Here is a 20,149-nt window from a genome sequence, read left to right as displayed (position 1 = left end):
CCAAAAAGGTTGGAGTTGTCTATTCTTGGCTCAGTTTGCACCACATATTTGCAAATTCTACTATGAGTAGTTCTTGGCAAACTTGATCTCTGGATCTGATGATGTCTCTCATTGGCACATTTTCGAGATTGTCGTATATTCTTAGTTAGGTAGGTTAGCAGCAATTATAGGAGTGTGGCAGTTCTCTTTGTAGTTGTTTGGCGCTATTCATGTCATCTGTGGGAGGTAAATGACCAATAAAAAATAATACGCAATAAAAAAGAATCAGAAAGAAAACAATATGCATTTTTGTTTTCAAATTCTTGGTGAAATCACAATTCAGAAATGAAATTTGGTTCATTCTCCACGATAATATGGTGACCTAAATAACATAAGTTTCAGAGTCATGGGAGATTAAAAGCCTTGCTAATTGCTCAAACTCTGAATGCAAAGGCTTTTCCCATGTGAAGGAACCCAGAGAACCAGCCAAAGCAGCATGCTTCTTCCCAATGCAAGAACATTCAGTGTATCTTCTGATTATGTACTGAATGCAGTAGGAAAAATGATATGAAGTTGTAATTCAAGCTAAGGTTTTGTTGCATAAACCAAAAACTTAAATGGATAAAACACAAAATGCATCCTATTCCCACCTTATGCCTACTACATCGCTAACAATACACTTACTGCAGCACCAAGATACAGCTTGTAGCCAAATTTCAGAAGGAAAAAATATATTCAGATTTCTGCATATCGAGAATTCGGTGAAACGCACCTGAGTTTATTTACTCAACTAATCCACAACAATTTGTGATATGAACACTCTTGGCAGAGGTCCATTGACCGCATCACAATCGGCAGCAGCATTAGAAATGAGCTGTTTCCACCAACATATTACTACATTGAACCAAGCAAGGAAGGACCAAAAACAGTGTAAATGGGACGTATGGTTACTCCATTTTCCCTGTTGTTGGGTCCAAAACTACCCATCGCTTATTCCAATTCCTCAACTGCAAACATTGTAATAGAGAAAATCAGATTTGCTACAATGAAGGCTCATTGCCATAAAAAATGCTGTCTAAGAACAGAAACGCAGAAAATAGAAGGCTGATCAAATGTGACCACAATTCTGCATATGCGCACTACAAAACAGTCTGAGAATACTATCACATCGACGGCCATATTCATAAACACAAATATGCCGACAGTTAGATCACGAACATGGGCATTTCTCACATTTCTAATCTCCTTGAAATCACAAATCCCGACGTCCTAATCTTAATAAGTACTTCTAGGTGATTTAATTAAGTCTTCAAATATCACTAAAACAGTCAGAACGATTTAAATGGAAGACCTAAGGTTGGAAAGATTTTGTTTCGAGAGTGGGCAAAATTCTGGCCGGCGTGGAGAAAAGGAAAGACATGGGGCTCCGATTCTAGGGATCTCTCTCAATGATTGTTGGAAGAACAAAGAGTTTGTGAGGAGATTTAAGGGCAACGACAAGAATGGCACAATGTTAAATCATAAAAGACTAAATGGCCAATTGAATGTTTAAGCAAATTGATATGCCTGTTAGGTGTTTTCTTGCTTCTTTACAGAAATGGGGTAGAAAGAGTAGAACGATAACATAGTTCACTTTGTTCTTCTCTGTACAAAGTAGCCAATGACTTAAAAGAAAGGCACTGCACAACAAGTGACCATTAAAAAATAATATACATACGAAAGAATAAAAAATAAGCAGAAATTGGAAGTAGAAAAGAAATGGAAGAAAAATACCCAAAACTTCAAAATGCAATATGATCATAACAAATTTGTATCATCATGGACAGATCGAACAAACTCCAAAACAGATTTTGCAGTGGGCTTCCGACTCAAATAAACAGCCTCCATGCTCCCCAAAACTTTCCTAAGAAGTGACACCATTTCACAACAAGTAGCCAATGACTTAAAAAAAGATATTGCACAACAAGTGACCATTAGAAAATAATAAACAGAAGAAAGAATAAAAAGATAAGCGGAAATTGGAAGAAGAAAAGAAATGGAAGAAAAATACCCCAAAACTTCAAAATGCAGAATGATCATAACAAATTTGTATCATCATGGACAAATCGAACAAACTCCAAAACAGATTTTGCAGCGGGCTTCCGACTCAAATAAACAGCCTCCATGCTCCCCAAAACGTTCCTAAGAAAGGATTCAGCTCCCTACCAACCAACATGCATCACATCCCATAACTTTCATTTCTTCATAAACAATGTAACTAACTCAAGGTAAAAAAAAAAAACAGAACAAGAACACTAACCAACTTCTAAGGAATCAGCTCCCTGCCAACATGCATCACATCCCATAACTTTAATTTCTTCAAATACAAAGGATTTAACTCAAAGTAAAAAAAAAAACAGAACACGAACTCTAACCAACAAAAATAGAAAAACCAACCTTAACCCTTGATCCTTGCAGTCCATCGAGAGGTTCAGCACTGGACATGATCGAGAACATTCGGTTCCCAGCCACAGGTTTGGCCATCGACAAAGATTTTCAGAGGGAAATGAAATTTTTGGAAATGGGTAGTGAACAAAAATAAGGCTGAAATGATTTTGTTTGGAGAGTGGGCAAAATTCTGGCGAGTGAGGAGAAAAGGGAATACATGGGGTTCGGTTTACAGGAATTTTTCTTAACGATTGTTGGAAGAACAAAGAGATGTGAGGAGATTTAAGGGTAACGACACAAATGCAGAATGTTAAATCCAAAATGGCGAAATGGCCAATTGAATGTTTAAGGAAGTTTGATCTGCCTGCTAGCTGTTTTCTTGCTTCTTTATGGAAATGTTGCAGAAAGAGTAGAACGATGACATAGTGCATAATGTGTTTCTCTTTACAAAGTAACCAATGACTTACAAGAAAGACACCACACAACAAATGACCATTGGAAAACAATATACATATGAAAAACTAAAAAATTTGCAGAAATTGAAATTGAAATTGGAAGTAGAAAAGAAATGGAAGAAAAATACCCTAAAAGTTGCAAGTGCAATAGGATCATAACCAATTAGTATCACCATCAATAGATCGAACAAGCTCCAAAATGGATTTTACAGTGTGATTCTGACTCACAAAAGCAGCCTCCAGGACTGGGAAATTGTTTCTAAGAAAGGATCATCACAACCCATAACTTTAAATTATTCAAAAACAATGCAATGAAATCAAAACAGAAAAAAACAGAACAATAACTAAAAAATAAACCTTAACCCTTGATCCTTGATCCTTGCAGTGTATTGGAAGGTTCGACACTCGACAAGATCGAGAACAATGGATTCCTATCAGCAGGTTTCGGCATCGACAAAGGATTTCGGAGGGAAATGATAATTTTGGAAATGGGTGGTGAAGAAAAATAAGGTTGAAACGATTTTGTTTTGGGAGTGGGAAAAATTATGGCCGATGGGGAGAAAAGGGAAGACATGGGGTTTGGTTTACAGGGATTTAACAAAGAGATTGTGAGGAGATTTAAGAGCAACGACAAGAATGGCAGAATGTTAAAACCCAAAAGACTAAATGGCCAATTGAATGTTTAAGCAGATTGATCTGCCTGTTAGTCGTTTTCTTGCTTCTTTACGGAAATGGGGTAGAAAGAGTAGAAAGATAACATAGTTCACTTTGTTCTTCTCTTTATAAAGTAGCCAATGACTTAAAAGAAAGACATTGCACAACAAGTGACCATTAGAAAATAATATACAGAAGAAAGAATAAAAGATAAGCAGAAATTGGAAGAAGAAAAGAAATGGAAGAAAAATACCGCAAAACTTCAAAATGCAGTATGATCATAACAAATTTGTATCATCATGGACAAATCGAACAAACTCCAAAACAGATTTTGCAGCAGGCTTCCAACTCAAATAAACAGCCTCCATGCTCCCCAAAACGTTCCTAAGAAAGGATTCAGCTCCCTACCAACCAAACATGCATCACATCCCATAACTTTCATTTTCTTCAAAAACAATGTAACTAGCTCAAGGTAAAAAAAAAAAAAAACAGAAAAAGAACACTAACCAACTTTTAAGGAATCAGCTCCCTGCCAACATGCATCACATCCCATAACTTTAATTTCTTCAAATACAAAGGATTTAACTCAAAGTAAAAAAAAAACAGAACACGAACTCTAACCAACAAAAATAGAAAAACCAACATTAACCCCTGATCCTTGCAGTCCATCGCGGAGGTTCAGCACTGGACATGATCGAGAACATTCGGTTCCCAGCCACAAGTTTGGCCATCGACAAAGATTTTCAGAGGGAAATGAAATTTTTGGAAATGGGCTGTGAACAAAAATAAGGCTGAAATGATTTTGTTTGGAGAGTGGGCAAAATTCTGGCGAGTGAGGAGAAAAGGGAATACATGGGGTTCGGTTTACAGGGATTTTTCTTAATGGTTGTTGGAAGAACAAAGAGATGTGATGAGGTAAATGTAATATTATATCTTCTAACCATTGTCAACTTAAATATGCTTTTGACTATAACAAGTGGGTTTGCTGAAATTGAATGATCAATCCCACGAAAACTCTGAAACCGGGGAATCTCGGCGCGCATTTTACTTGACCTAAGCGACTGGCCTGGCTCCCTCTTTTTTTTCTCTCTCCCTCTCTACCGGCTGCCATGCTGGGTGAAGAACTCTAAGCACCTACTAGGCGGGATCGGGTTTTGCTTAGGCAAGAAAAGCGGAGAGGATCCCCACGAAAACTCTGAAACCGGGGGATCTCGGCGCGCGTTTTACTTGACCCTAAGCGGCTGGCTTGGCTCCCTTTTTTTTTTCTCGCTCCCTCTCACAGGCTGCCATGCTGGGTGAAGAACTCTAAGTACCTACTAGGCGGGGGTCGGGTTTTGCTTAGGCAAGAAAAGCGGAGAGGATCCCCATGAAAACTCTGAAACCGGGGGATCTCGGCGCGCATTTTACTTGATCTAAGCGGCTGGCTGGCTTGGCTCCCTCTTTTTTTTCTCTCTCCCTCTCTACCGGCTGCCATGCTTGGTGAAGAAATCTAAGGACCTACTAGGCGGGATCGGGTTTTGCTTAGGCAATAAAAGCGGAGAGGATCCCCACGAAAACTCTGAAACCGGGGGATCTCGGCACGCATTTTACTTGACCTAAGCGGCTGGCTTGGCTCCCTCTTTTTTTTCTCGCTCCCTCTCTACCGGCTGCCATGCTGGGGAACTCTAGTGACCCACTAGGCGGGGATCGGGTTTTGCAACCCTTAGCAGCTTGGTCGTATTGTTTTGTTTCTATCGGCTGTTATGTTGGGTGAAGAACTCTAAGAACTTGCCGACTTTGCTTTCTACCTGACCTAACAATCATATTTTGCTTTCAAACAATCTTATACAAATGTGTATGGCCAAAAGAGGGATTTAAAATTAATATAAAAAAGGCATTAGAATATGGCAAAAAAGGGGATTAAAATTGAGATAAAAAAGAGAACCGCACATATTATTATGTACATAATTCACAATATTCAGAAAATGAACCAAGTGTTCTACTCATTTCTAAGCTATCAATATATGCATTTTCAATATATGTAACATATTCAAAGAACAAATACAATCACAAATCCGAGCTCCGTTCTCATGCGTTAGGCATACATGCTTTTTTATGCTAAAAAGCGAAGTAGACATGGTACTTATTCTAAGCATAGAGCATTGCAAAAGTTTCTAAATTTTTGTTGTAGGTGTTCCACCAAACTTTTTGTAAATTACATACATCAATAAGAAAGAAGCAAGATGCCCAGTTTTTTTGAACTGCTGTTTTTCTCTTCTTTTTTTTTTCTTTAACTTGCTGTAAATTGGAGATGTTTTCCATAACTACTTTGGCTTATGTAATTTACCTTCTCCCTAAATGCAACCATAAATCAAACAAAGTAGATGAATAAATTTACACCACAGAAATCCATCCTATGAAGACTAGAGCGGAGAAAGATGGGATAAGGATAAAGCATAGGAAGAGCAAATACCCGATGGGAAGTAAACTGATAAAAAATACTTTATGTTGAGAGTAATATATCTGGAACCAATTTTCTGGCAGCCATTAAGATTTACCCACTGCAACTCTGCACACAAATATTTTCTTATAAACAATAATTAACACAATCTAATTGGTATCTTATGGATATAAAAGACAGCATGGATCCATATTGGAAGGATTTCAAATTAGTCTACGAACAAAGAATTTGGAAGGATTTCAAATTTAGTCTACGAACAAAGAATTTGGAAGGATTTCAAATTAGTCTACGAACAAAGAATTTGGAAGGATTTCAAATTAGTCTACGAACAAAGAATTTGGAAGGATTTCAAATTAGTCTACGAACAAAGAATTTGGAAGGATTTGTGATCAACTAAGGAGCTCTCGACTTTCTCCGCTGGAATTTACCTTCCTTGGGTACTTATCGACCAGAGACTGGAAGTAGTTGTGCTCTTCATCCACAGTAGTCATCCAAAGAGCAAGGGAAAGACCACGACGCGCAGTGGAATAGGAAAAAGAGCGTCGAGCACAGCTTTCGTGTCACCAGCAATCGCTTTTCCTTTATTGGTAGACCGAAAAGGCTTTGTCAAGCAGGCAGGCATGATTGTCACTCGATCGACAGTTGAGAAATCCAGCGCTGTTAGGGCTAGGAGAAGAAGATGGCCGTGAATCGCGATTTTGAGGAAGACGAAGAAGATAAGAGAAGGGGAGAGGACGAGAAAGTAGAGAGAAAGAGCCGTTAGAGAAGAAGTAGGGGAAGAAATTCTTTTATTTAAAATTCAATTGCATTATTTATTTATTTATTTAATTTCTTTTTTATTTATTTATTTAATTTAAATAATATACATAAATTTGCAAATTGGAATATATAGTTATATTACTTATTATAGAATATCAAATGAAAATAGTGATTAGAAGAAATGTCTAAAATAAACAAAAATAATAAATATTCAAAAAAAAAAATCTTTAAAATCTGGGATAGGGATCAACAAGTTATTGAAAATTTTTTCCTCGCCAAGTAGAATTGCTTTATCAACGATTCGATGAATGTATCTATGTTCAATTCGTGTGTGTACATGTATGAATCAAGTTCATTTCGTTAGGATGAGGCTCGTCAATTTAATTAGGGATCGGTCTTATGATGAAACAATTCATTGCATTGATAAATCCAATATAAAAAACCATTTTACCTATACTCATTAGATAAATCCAGTTCCTCAATGAGCGACTATGTGGATAAGATATATTTATGTACATATCTTATTATTTATAATTTATAAGAATTATATACACTAGACTCATCGTGGCTAGTGGCTTACTCAGAAATTGAATCAAATAGGCCTTTTTAACTCAATGGTAGAGTAATGTCATGGTAAGGCGTAAGTCATCGGTTCAAATCCAATAAGGGGCTTTGGCTTTTTTCATAAAACTCCAGCCGTAGTATTCATATTTGATTGAGGGAAACGTGAGTGAGAGAGAATGGGAGATGAGGGAAAAACTATAAAGGATTTAGTGAAGAAAAACCCATTTAAAATATATTTGAATTATTTGTGATAAAGCTCATTTAAAACCCAAAACAATTTCTTTATAACTAAAACAAATATTTTGTTTTTAAAATTTAGACTAAAAAAATCAAATTTTACTGCAAAAACTGAGATAAAATTGTCAAGCAAAAAAAATATATTTTGTTTTTCAAATAATTATAATCCATAATTTTCAAGAAATGTGAAATTTCATTTAATAAGATAAAAAAAATTGTGAACATTAGTTTCCAACTTTGGCAATGGATGAAAGTATTAGAAATTGAAAATAATTGTTAGACATGCATGTTAGCCGTCACCACAAACCAATCCAATTTTTCATTCAAAAATGTTGAATTTATAATTAATGGTTCTCGAAACATTCATACAATTTTTTTTTTAAATTTAACTTACTTAATTTGAGTTTTCTTACGATGTTCATGTCGATATTATACGAAAAATTGTCTTAAATGATAAAATTGCTGAAGATATTCACAAATATAACAAAGTTTTACCGTCTGTTAGTTAGTGATAGAACATGTACTAGTGGTCTATCAATTATCCTCTATGGTTTTAGTTTAGTGGTTATTTATCAAGCTCTTAATAAATTAAATAGTGATTTAACAAATATAATGTAAAAGAATATTCCAAGAATAACCTTGGAGTATCACTTGAATTTTCAAAACGACCTAACAATGCTAAACTATAAGCTCATAACTCATAACCTATCAAAAAAAGTACAGATAAAACAAAAAAACTATTTAAATCTTGAAAAATGAAATATGAGAAAAAAAATGAAAAGAGAAGAAATAAATTTTAAAGTATATGTAAATTTTAGATATTAAGTAAAAAAGAGAATATGTAAGTTGAATTTTAATCGGTAAGAATATGGATGTCTAGAAACAAATTTTTAATTTTTTAAAAGTTGATTTATAATCATTTGATTTCTTTAAATTCAACAACATAAACATAAAATGATTTGATTTTGAATTTATCACACCTTACAAATATTTTTCAAATTTCAAATCAAGAGATACTAAGTTTGTTGACCTTACCCACTTGATTGCCATTTTGAGACTTGTTTAAGACTAAGTTTGTTTCACTTGCATACTTGGTTGTCATTTTAGGTCTCAAAGTGCATTTTTCACGCATTTTGAACTTTTTTTTTTAATGGGCTTTATCAAAAATAATTCAAATGGAATTGGCAGATGGCTGAGGGCCTTCGTGAAACGTGGGAGAGAAGCGATAAGAATATGGATGTCTTAATGGTCATAGAAATTTATTATGCTTGGTTTTTGCTTGAAATTTTTTCTATTATTTACTTTATTGAACACACACGAGCACCCGTACATCTGGATTTGTAAGAATATGTATCATTATAAGGTTTCCATCCATCTTTCTTATGCCATCGATGAAGTTTTCGCTTAGATCTTTATCTTAGTTCGGCCTCTTTAAAATGTTACTCCATACAAGGAAGATCGAAAGTTGTGATTACCAAGTGTAGATTTGTATTGTATAGTTGCCTTAGTTATTTTTTTAATTATTCTTTTTAGACGTTATTTTCTTTTATAATTAGTTCTCTTTAGTTAGAATTTCTATTAAATTATACTTACCTATTATCAAATCCTTTTTCCGTAATAAGAGAAAATGGAGTTTTTCTCAAATAACAAAAAGTGATTATTTAAGATAGTATGCTAAAGGGAACACATCCAACTACCATGTTCAGAATATTACCTTTGCCGATTGAAAGTCTTGGATTCTTGGTCAACTTTGAACGCAAAGATCTTATATTGTAATATTGTTTTGCTTCACTTGCATCATACACTAAAACACAAGATTAAAAAAAAATATTATATTTAGACTTTTGTATGGTAGATTAGGTGTTCTCTTTGAATTGGTGGTTGGTATTGGCTTTCTAATTATGATATGATTTTGGGAACCTTTGAATTATGTTCTTCAAACCTTCTCTCTTCGATTGAAGCTTATTATATTTTATCGTTGTTAGTATGTTTTTTTTCTCTCCATTTTTTCCCTTCTAATATTTTTATTTGATATATAATGTGCATAAAAGAGAAAGTAGTTAATGTGTTTTACATTGTTGTGTTGTGCAAAGTTGGTGCACTTGGTTCAAATATTTAAGATTTGGTGAAGCACTTGGAATAGTCTAAGTTCAAACTTTTAATCTGTAGGATAATTTACTTTATAAGAATCACACATTTACCTTTTTTTTTTTTTTTTTGAAATAGGAAAGGAGCCTCTTCATTAAGCTGAAAATGAGTAGACAAGACAAAAGATAATACAAAGAAGCCCTAGGATCAGCTAGTGCACTCGGACATCTCATCTAGGTTGACACCCACTTAGCGTTCTCACCATATCGAGACTTAAACCAAAAGACTAAACCAACGACAAGGTTTAGAATAGATCATACAAACTGCCCAATAACTATACAACATAGATTTAAGACCACTAGAAATCCAAAAGAAATAAAATAAGAGTACAGTAGTGGACTAAGAATTAAAAATGAAAGTCGGCAGTTATGACTTATATCTTGTATGGAGAAATCTTTGATGTCTTTTGAAAGAGAGCATCAAGTAGAAGCATTGATTCTAGCCATTTCGACTCGAGTTGTCCAAGAGAAAGCTTTATTTTGAAATGTTAGTTGATTATGTTCAAACCAAATTTCTGGTAAAATGGCCTTTACTGCATTTAACCAAATCAATCTTGGTTTCTTCTTGAGAATGGGACATGAAATAAGCTGGACCGCGTTCTCCTAAATCTATAGTCGAAAATCCAATTCAAATGAAGATAGCCAAGTAAGCCAAAACCAACACTTCTTTGCATGTAGGCAGGAGAAGAAAATATGATGTAAATCTTCTAAAGCATGCAAACACAAGGGACAAACATGAGGAGATAAACTGAGAAAGGGAGGTTTCATTTGCAAAACTTCTGCACAGTTCATAGTCCATTTCGCATTCTCCAAAGCGTGATATTCACTCTTCTAGGGCTTTCTGTCTTCCAAATTGTCGAGTACTTTGTTTTCAAGACTGTGTTAGAACATGTTTGGCTGATTAATAAATTAGTAGAACACACTATTTGGTGTTCTATCATTTTGGTATCGGAGAAATCGAATCTGTGAAGTTCTATATCATGGCTCAAAAGCGAATTGAGGAAAAGTTGGAAATGGTAGATCAAGAAATATCCGGCATTCGAGCAGAATTACATGATCTGCCAACAATCAAGGAAAACATGTCATCTTTGGCGAAGAGTATTGAGAGGTTAGGAGTACAGGCTGAGAAGCAAGCACAGCAACCAGAAACACTGTTGAAATATATTGAAGGAATGATCAAAGGGAAGACAACGATGGAAGAAGTACTAGAAGGATCATCAAGTGAGTTGACAGCATGGTTGATGTCAGTGATTGGACGATGATGGGAGGAAAATATGAGGAAAAACATACCAAGTTGGAGGGTGAAGATTCTGCGGGCGACCGAAGCAAATTTAAAAAAATTGAAATGCCAGTTTTTGTGGGAAATGATCCTGATTCTTGGTTGTTTAGGGCTGAGAGATACTTTCAGATACACAAACTGAGTGAGTCAGAGAAAATGACTGTGTCCATTATTAGTTTTGATGTAGCAGCTTTGAATTGGTATAGATCTCATTATTAGTTTTGATGGAGCGAGATATATCCTATTAAAGTTGTCGTGTTACTTAATCGCATTATAACGCAAAGACATTCCTTTGCTCTTTCTTGCATACAAGTTAGTTCCCATTTCTATTTTGTCATCCATATTCCCTCTTATAGAATCTCTAAGCGTAGATATCTAGTGGTAGTTTGTTCTTGTATTTCTTTTATACCATTCGTTATTCTTTAATTCTTTTATACTGCCTAGATAATAAGTAATACCTAAAATTAATATCTTGAATCAATTCCTTATGTTCGACCCGGGATCACCCAAGTAAACCTACCATTTCACTTGCACTTGGACAAGTAGTAAGAAAACTTGTACTCAAGAGGACTTAGTTGCCACACGATATGAAGGTCTAGTGAGCAATTCACATGCAGTTAACATGCTTAGTGATATATCGCCTAGATTGAGTATAATTTTCATTCACCATTTACTAACACTAAGTCCTGATTGTTGAAGAGAAACAACACCTCAATAACCGGAGCGATCGACTTCTATCTTTAGTTATTCGATCTTGAACCTTAATTGCACCGAGAGATGGCCTGGGATGAAACAAATTTACATTTATTTTATTCAGTCTCGAGCATACATTGTCCTAAGATGCTACATTATGAAAGACTTCTGCCTTTAGTTATTCGATCTCAGGCCTTAATTGCACTGAAATGGCTCGGGATGAAAGAATTCTGTCTTTATTCTATTTAATCTTGGGCATACATTACATTGAGATGCTCCGAAATGAAATTTTTTTGCCTTTAGTTATTCGATCTCGACCTTAATTGCATCGAGATGACCCGTTATTAATAAATCACAAAGAAGATATAAATCGCAAGGACGTCTATGGAATTTGTGAAAAAATAATCTCGCATCATGGACTTTTCTTATTTTGTTATACGAACCATAAATATTTTGGATTTTTCTACATTTATGTAAATTACTCTTAAATTAATCTAATTAATATTTAATTGGAAATCACCGCCACTTGGATATAGGAATACGGGAGCATCCCACATTCTCTAAATAGCACCCACATATGGAAGTTATTATCTTAATTTAAATTAATGATCACAAATAGCAAAAAAGTTAAAACTATTTACAAAATATAGCAAAAAATTGAAACTATTTACAAAAAGACTCAAATGTGCTATAGAGAATTTAATTATTATGCTAATTAGTTTCAATTTAATTAGTATATTTGAAAATTCCACTTAAATTTGATTAACACTAAAATAATTAGTTAATATATAATAATTATTTAAATCACATTTAATTAATATTTCATTTAAATCACATTTAAATGAATATCTCTCACATAACCAATAGTTTGAATTTAATTAAATAGAATTAAACTAAATTATTAATTAATTCTTCAATTATTTAATTTCTAAATTAAATATTTTATATTTGATTTAATATAGATTTGAATCATACTCATATATGAATTTCTCTCATAACCTATTGTTTGAATTTGTATCATATACGTATTAAATTTTAATCTATAGTTTTATTACAAATTTAATTCATATTAAATTAATATTTGAACTCATTCAAATATTTATTATTTCATAAATTAATTTTAAATCATATACAAAATTAAAAATTTATATAATAAAGTTCAATTAAAAGATAAATTTTATATTATAATATATCACCATACATTATACTAATTTTCAAAGTAAATATGAACATTTCAAATTACAGTCAATATGTAATAACCTTAATACCCTTTACATACTAGGAAGGGACCTAATAAATTTACATTTCAAAGTTGAGCTAGCTACATAGTTGAAATCAATTTATTTACTTTAGTTGTCGTATTATCCTTAAGAGCACCTCATGCCTCCACATCAATAATCATTTTATCTCATTGCAACAATCACCCATATAAATATTGAATCAACATATGGTTCTGTACCTAATGATGAAAAACTTGGCACTGAGCCAAGTATCTCCCCCAATAATCGTAAAGTGATTCATCCTTTCCTTGTGTGATGCCATAGATTTTCTTCCTCACACTAGTAGCATAAAAGGTTGAAAAGAACTTTTCCAAATATTGTCTCTACATCTACTCCCATGAAATAATGCTCCCTGGTGACAAGTAATAGAGCTAATCTTTCACTTCTTCGTGTTACGAGAAGGGAAAAGCTCTCATGTTCGTCTCCTCAAGGGTTATAATGTGAGGACTCATTCCATTGCAAACAATATGGGGCTCGGCTATCGAGAATAATATGGGGCTCGACTATCGAGAATATAACGACTGAACCCTAAGTGGAAGTCCATAAGTTCACTTTAGCAGTTAGCTAAATGAAAATCTACTTATAATATGGAGCAAGCACTAGAAGAAATTTGCTCTTTATTGTCAGTTTAGAACTGACATTAATGGCCTTTGGTGTCAGTTCGGAATTGACATCTATGCTAGCGTTATTAAAGGCCTTTAATGTCATTTTTGCTTTGATGTCAGTTTAAAAATGACATCAAATGCATCATTGATGGCCACTGATGTCGGTTTTAAATCAACATTTTTTATGGCGTAATTGTTGACCTTTACTGTTGGTTTTCCTTTAATGTCGTTTTTAAACCGACATCAAAGCCTTGTTTGTTTTTTTAATTTATTTATTTTAATTATTTTTCATGGTGTCGAAATCGACATTATTTGTTACGAATTACGACATGAAATGTTCGTCATCGAATATTAAAAAAGTATAAAAAATAATTGTTGCATGATTGCTAGCTGTCTACCACTCCATGGCAAACCTTATATATTACTTCCATATTTCACCTGCAAGGCAGAAGATCAACACCTACAAAACAAGCATACACTTCCACACATCCAATGGCAAACTAATACTATTTCTAGCTATATAGAATTCAAACCTACAAAACCAGCACATACACTTCCACACTTCGATGCAAACTAATAATATTTCTAGCTACAGAATTCAACACCTAAAAACCCAACATATATACATTTTTCCACACTTCCATAGCAAACCAATATTTCCATTTCACCTACAAGGAAGAAGATCAACACCTACAAAACAAGCATACACTTCCACACATCCAATGGCAAACTAATACTATTTCTAGCTATAGAATTCAACATGTAAGAAACCTACAAAACCAACACATACATTTCCACACTTCCATGGCAAACCAATATTTCCATTTCACCTACAAGGAAGATCAACCCCTACAAAACCAGCATACACTTCCACACATCCAATGGCAAACTAATACTATTTCTAGCTATAGAATTCAACATGGTAAGAGGCCACAAAACCAGCACATACACTTCCACACTTCCATGGAAAACTACAAAAATACACTTTTCCACACTTTCATAATACTACAAAAATACACATATCAATCAAGTAAATAATATGTAAAGTATTAAAGTATGTGTACAACAAATTCCTCCACTAATACACACTTTCCACATAGTACTACAACAAATACACTCTAAAGTCAACACCTAAAACACTACAATACAACACTTATTCATAAACTACTACAAGCAGAAAACCTCAAAATTAAAGTATGTACAACAAGTAGTACTAGAATCTCGTAGCTTATATATTAAAACAATTAGTATTAGTACTAGTAACTTATATACTACAAAAAAAGTGTAAAAGCTTACACAAATCGGCTAACAAAGCTTGCATATTTTGTTCGAATCTCGTCAATCTCCTCTTGCGTATATGCACTTTTTTGTATTAAACTACGTAAAAAGAAAGGTATGAAAAGAATAAGTTTAGATAATTTATGTAATTTGTAACATATAAAAAGTGAAAGTAGAAACTTACAAGGCTAGTGATGGGAGTACTAGAAATATGCACGATTTCATGTATATACTTTTGGACATAATACCCACACCCAACCGAATCCAATTGACGAGGACACTGCATGTATATAAATTATATACAAATTATTCTTATGTTTCATTGAAAATAATTATGTGTCAATGCAAATTACCTTTATAGGTTTCCATTTCGGATTTGACCGATAATGTTGTAAATCATGCTTAGCTTGCCATGTTTTTAATCCTCTATACATTTGGAAACATTAGAATTAGAAGACAATGAAGTCAAATAAGAAGTAAATCATAAGTCACATTTATGACTCCATGGATGTCTTCGTTAACTTTACTTTGAAGAGAGTCCAAAACATAAACACAGTTCTCTCGAAGATCGATGACATGCAACATCCAATGAAAACTACAATAAACATCTTCAATGTGAGTATACATTTAACCTCAATGAAAAACATAATAATGTGTTAATCTTATTTATTTACCCAGTATTATACGGAATTAGAACTATTTGTTCCAAGGTAGCCGCTTCTAACTGGTTGGCAAAATTTCTGGATCGGAGATCACGATCCTTGATATGTGATGTTATTTTTGCTTGGTCATAACAAAAAACTTGCTTCCACAATCACATTCATCCCAAAGATATCTAAGTAAAAGCAACCGTAGTTAAAAAGGAACAAAATAACTATAGCTATAGTATTGGACATAAAGATGAGTAAAAGATGTTTACTTACGTAATGTATGCTAGGATGCACATATAGCCTATTTCTACCATGCCGCAATAATGGAGCAAGTCCTAACGAGCTAAATAAATGAATTTGTTTTTACCGAATATTAGCTCGTTCATTAGGATGCGAACCATATCTACATCCTTCATATTGTTCACGACATGTCCATATAAGAGCTTAATGGTTCCATTAACATTTATGTAATTTGAAGAATACAGAACATCCTTTGGGGTTGAATGCTCCAAGCACAAACAAAATAATATCAAAACCTAAAATACAATCACAAATAAATATCAAAGCTTCAATAGCATATAAACAAGTCAACGAGGTCATTCAACAATATTACCTAATGCTTGATTTAAAGTCTCTATCTTGCCCTTCACTGGAATAGGTAAACTACAAGTTTAGGGTTTAGGGTTTAGGGTTTAGGGTTTAGGGTAAAGTCTCTATCTTGGCCTTGATGAGCAAGTCCACCAAGATTTTAACATTGGGACCACCATTGCTATCATCAAGTACGGTTGCTATTGCAACAATATTATTAATTGTTCCTATAGCCAATTTGCACGGTGTTTACTTTACAAGTATTAAAAGCATCATTAAGAACAATTTATCCTATAAACATTAAAATTTTAAAAGTGACAACAAAGTTAATTACCTTCACTTCTTCGTTCATAGGTGTGTTGCCCAAATCCTCATCGGCATAGAGATCTATGTTAACACTTCTGATGGACGATCTCAGATGATTATGACCCTTTTTGTAACTTTTGCTTTTTGAGTCATCTTCTACAACTTGAGAACTTGCAATTTTCTCTTTCCCTTTCACTGTCTTGAAATATAGTGATTGAGAGACAAAACCACCCATGCCACGTACACGTCCACCATGCTCCTTAGAGCGCAATGACTCAGTCAATATGTCCTCATCTCTATGTGTTTCAGCTAATGTATCCTATAGAACAATACAAGTATTCATCATTAACTAAGTTAACAAAAGATTAAATATTGCATATAAGTAAATCGCAAGCAAACTTACGATTCGAGAGACACAATCTCGAGTAGCATCATCAAAATAATCATTGTTTTTTCCTTTTCTTGCACACGCACATGCACACCACACACACGTGCACACACACGTGCACACACACGAACACACGCATGAACGCATGCACACATCCACAGACACATGCACGCAAACACGCACGTCCATCCATACGGGCACATGCGCACTCACACACACGCACACCCACCTACACGGGCACATGCGCGTACAAGCACACACACGCGCACAAATGCGCATGCACACACGCGCGCTCACATGCACATGCACACATACGCGCACAAATGCGCATGCACACACGCGCGCTCACATGCACATGCACACACACGAACACATACGCACACACACACACGTGCACACACATGCACTCGCACACGCACACCGACCCACACGGGCACATGCGCACTTGCACACACGCACCGACACACATGCACACACGCGCACCCACACGGGCACATGTGCACTCATACACACAAGCACACGTACACCCACCCACATTGGCACACGTGCACTTGCACACGCACATGCATACATCCACACACAAGCACGCCCATGCGCATGCACGCACACGAACACACGCATGAACGCACACACACATCCAGACACGCACGTGCACACACACACACATACATGTACGAACATACGCACACCCACCCACACAAACATATGCGCACTTGCACACATGCACACACACACACCCACACACATGCACGCACGCGCACATGCACACTCATGCACACGGACACATACACACTAACACACACGAGCACACACACACCCACACAGACACACGCACACTTTCACACGCACACACAAGCACACGCACGCGCACACGCATACGTACACACCCACATACATGCGCACATGCGCATGCACACACATCTACACACACATACACACATGCACACAAGCACACACACATACGCACATGCACATCAACCCACACGGGCAAACGTGCACTCGCACATATGCGCACACACACGCACACACGTACATATGCACAAAGATGTGAAAATGAATTAAATTTAAAAAACAATTACATTAATTGTGTTGAGAATGACTTTTAAACTATATTCATTTAACTTAATAACATTAATTAAATTATAATTTCTATTAATATTGATTTAAGAGTGTCATTAGTGTAATTATATCAATATAATGTGATCTTATCCAATTTTACCAACAAAAACAAGTCAAATATGGACTAGTAAATCCACACTCTTTGTCATAAGAGATATAATAACGTTTTTATGGGTCATTTTAAAAAATGACAAAACAACTTTTTCTTTTGAATTTTAGCAAATAGGATTTTTTATCTGAAAAAGATACATCAACCCATAATAACACTACAACAAATCTGGGTTGTAGTGTCAGGTGAAAAAAAATGAAAAATTGTCTTTATTGTCGTTTTTGAAAAGGTGGATCAAACCGACATTAATGATAAGGGTTTAATGTCGTTTTTAAATCGACATTAATGATTTTATTTTTTTAATTTTTTGTATTTTGTAAAAACTGACATTAATGACCCCTCATTTTTAATTTCTTTTTAAAAAATTGTTAGGTTTTAAAAACTAAAATTTTCCTCTCTTTCTTACTTTTCTTTTCTTACTTTACTCTTTCTTACTTTTCTCTTTCTTACTCTACTCTTTCCCTATCAATTTTTCTTTTCTTTCTCTCCAAGTTGGTTTCTAATTTTGTTCTCTTCTCAATCTTTGACCCTAGATCGCGAACGGCAACCAATCTTCATCGTGCTTCGCCGCTGCAAAAATCCTTGGGTTTCTTCATTTGATTGTTAACTTGTGACTGCTAGGTAGCATTATTGATTATTAATTGTCTTTATTTTTTCAAATGTGCAGCCTTATTCATACTATCTTTTGTTAGAAAAATGAAAGAAGAGAAGACATAGAAATGAGCTTGGTAACTACCATTCTTGTAGGTGGATTTGCCAAAATGGAAAATGTAGAGTAAGTAATTTTGGTATAGCTATTTGGAGTGTTATGTGAAGCACAATATCTTCATAATGTGATGCGTTTTGGTTTTCGATTGAGATCAATCTTGGTAATTAATTGTTTTGAATTGTGTTTTATTTTATCTTTTAGTAGTAAATGTTTTTGTTTTCTTTAGTTTAGTTTGAGTATTAGTCTGTTTTGATATATTTGTAGGTTGCATCTATTTATCCATATATTTATCTTTGATCAATACCTAGCTAGTGGAGTCTCTTCTTTTTATGGGCTTCCTTATATTCCATGTTCTTTTACTATATATTTGAGATTTTCACCTTCCATAAATGAAATAAATTAACTATTTTCATTTGAAAAGAAAAACGATCCAATAGGAGTTTGTAAGATTATTTATCATCTCCATTGTTTAACTTTCTCTATAAAAACAATGTTGCTATTGATGGGTAAATTTATACAATTAAGAGTAAGAAGCCTATAGACTAGCATTGCTAAATTGAACATTCAAAATTTGCTTTGAAGTAAGAGTCGAGGATGGTATAATTATTCTTTAGTTGTATTCCTCTTTTTCTTATAGATCTTTGAAGAACCAAATTAGGTTATTTTCTTCTTCTTAATGAGTTGTTTGACCAAAGCTTATTTTCTTCTTTATTTTTGCAGCACTTTTGGGTTGCCATTTCAATTGTCTTCTTTGTTGCTGCTACATTATTTACTCTACTGAAACTTTGTGGTAATTTTTAATTTTCCACATTTAGATTGCAGTCTGTTTAGTTTGATTTTAAATAATATGTACTAATTTTGCAAATTCTAGATTTAATCTTCCCCAGGTTGTAAAGTATATTTTGGTCTTAGATAGCCAGCCAAGCTAAGCTAAGTAGATGGAAGCAATTGTTGAAGTTGAAGATTGTGAAAGCGTTTAAGATTTCTTATTTAAGTCTTGTATTAGGATCTAGTTTCATGTATTATTATAGAATGTATATACAAACGCAATATTAAGATTTCATTTTCTATATACAAATGTAAAAGAAAAATATTGTAGTTCCTAAAATAATATTAATTTTATTGATTTGTTGGTGTGAGAAAAAAATATTTATTTACACGTATCTAATGTCAGTTTATAAAAAATGAACAATAATGCAATAATTATATTTTTTTTGTAAAAATAGATCCAAAAACAAGACTTTAATGTCGGTTTAAAAACGATATCAAAGGCAAACTGACACTAAAGGTCAATAGCACCATAAAAAATGTCGGTTTTAAACCAACATCAATGACCATACCGACATTACTGATGCATTTGATATCGTTTTTAAACCGACATCAAAGCAAAAACGACATTAAAGGCCTTTAATAACGTTAGCATAGATGTCAGTTCCGAACTGACACCAAAGATCATTAATGTCGTTCCGAACTGACACCAAAG

The 20,149-nt window shown here is 34.2% G+C and overlaps 2 long non-coding RNA genes across 3 annotated transcripts; one reads left to right on the top strand and one right to left on the bottom strand.

The window, feature by feature from the left end:
- Positions 1-15,294: 15,294 nt before the first annotated feature.
- On the bottom strand, positions 15,295-16,117 carry LOC116405420. Of its 2 annotated transcripts, none has more exons than XR_004218553.1 (2): positions 16,061-16,117; positions 15,295-15,632 (listed from the first exon to the last, which is right to left on the bottom strand). It is a non-coding gene; the product is annotated as an uncharacterized LOC116405420 (long non-coding RNA). The 2 variants fall into 2 exon arrangements; XR_004218552.1 differs by lacking the exon at positions 16,061-16,117 and adding an exon at positions 15,721-16,007.
- Positions 16,118-18,589: 2,472 nt separating this feature from the next.
- LOC116405431 lies at positions 18,590-19,724 on the top strand. The gene is made up of 3 exons (XR_004218568.1): positions 18,590-18,732; positions 19,387-19,456; positions 19,538-19,724. It is a non-coding gene; the product is annotated as an uncharacterized LOC116405431 (long non-coding RNA).
- The last annotated feature ends 425 nt before the right edge of the window (positions 19,725-20,149 follow it).

This window comes from Cucumis sativus, unplaced genomic scaffold, assembly GCF_000004075.3.
Source record: "Cucumis sativus cultivar 9930 unplaced genomic scaffold, Cucumber_9930_V3 scaffold100, whole genome shotgun sequence".
NCBI lineage: Eukaryota > Viridiplantae > Streptophyta > Magnoliopsida > Cucurbitales > Cucurbitaceae > Cucumis > Cucumis sativus.
The sequence above is the reverse complement of the archived record's forward strand: the minus strand, read 5'-3'. Positions and strand labels throughout refer to the sequence as shown.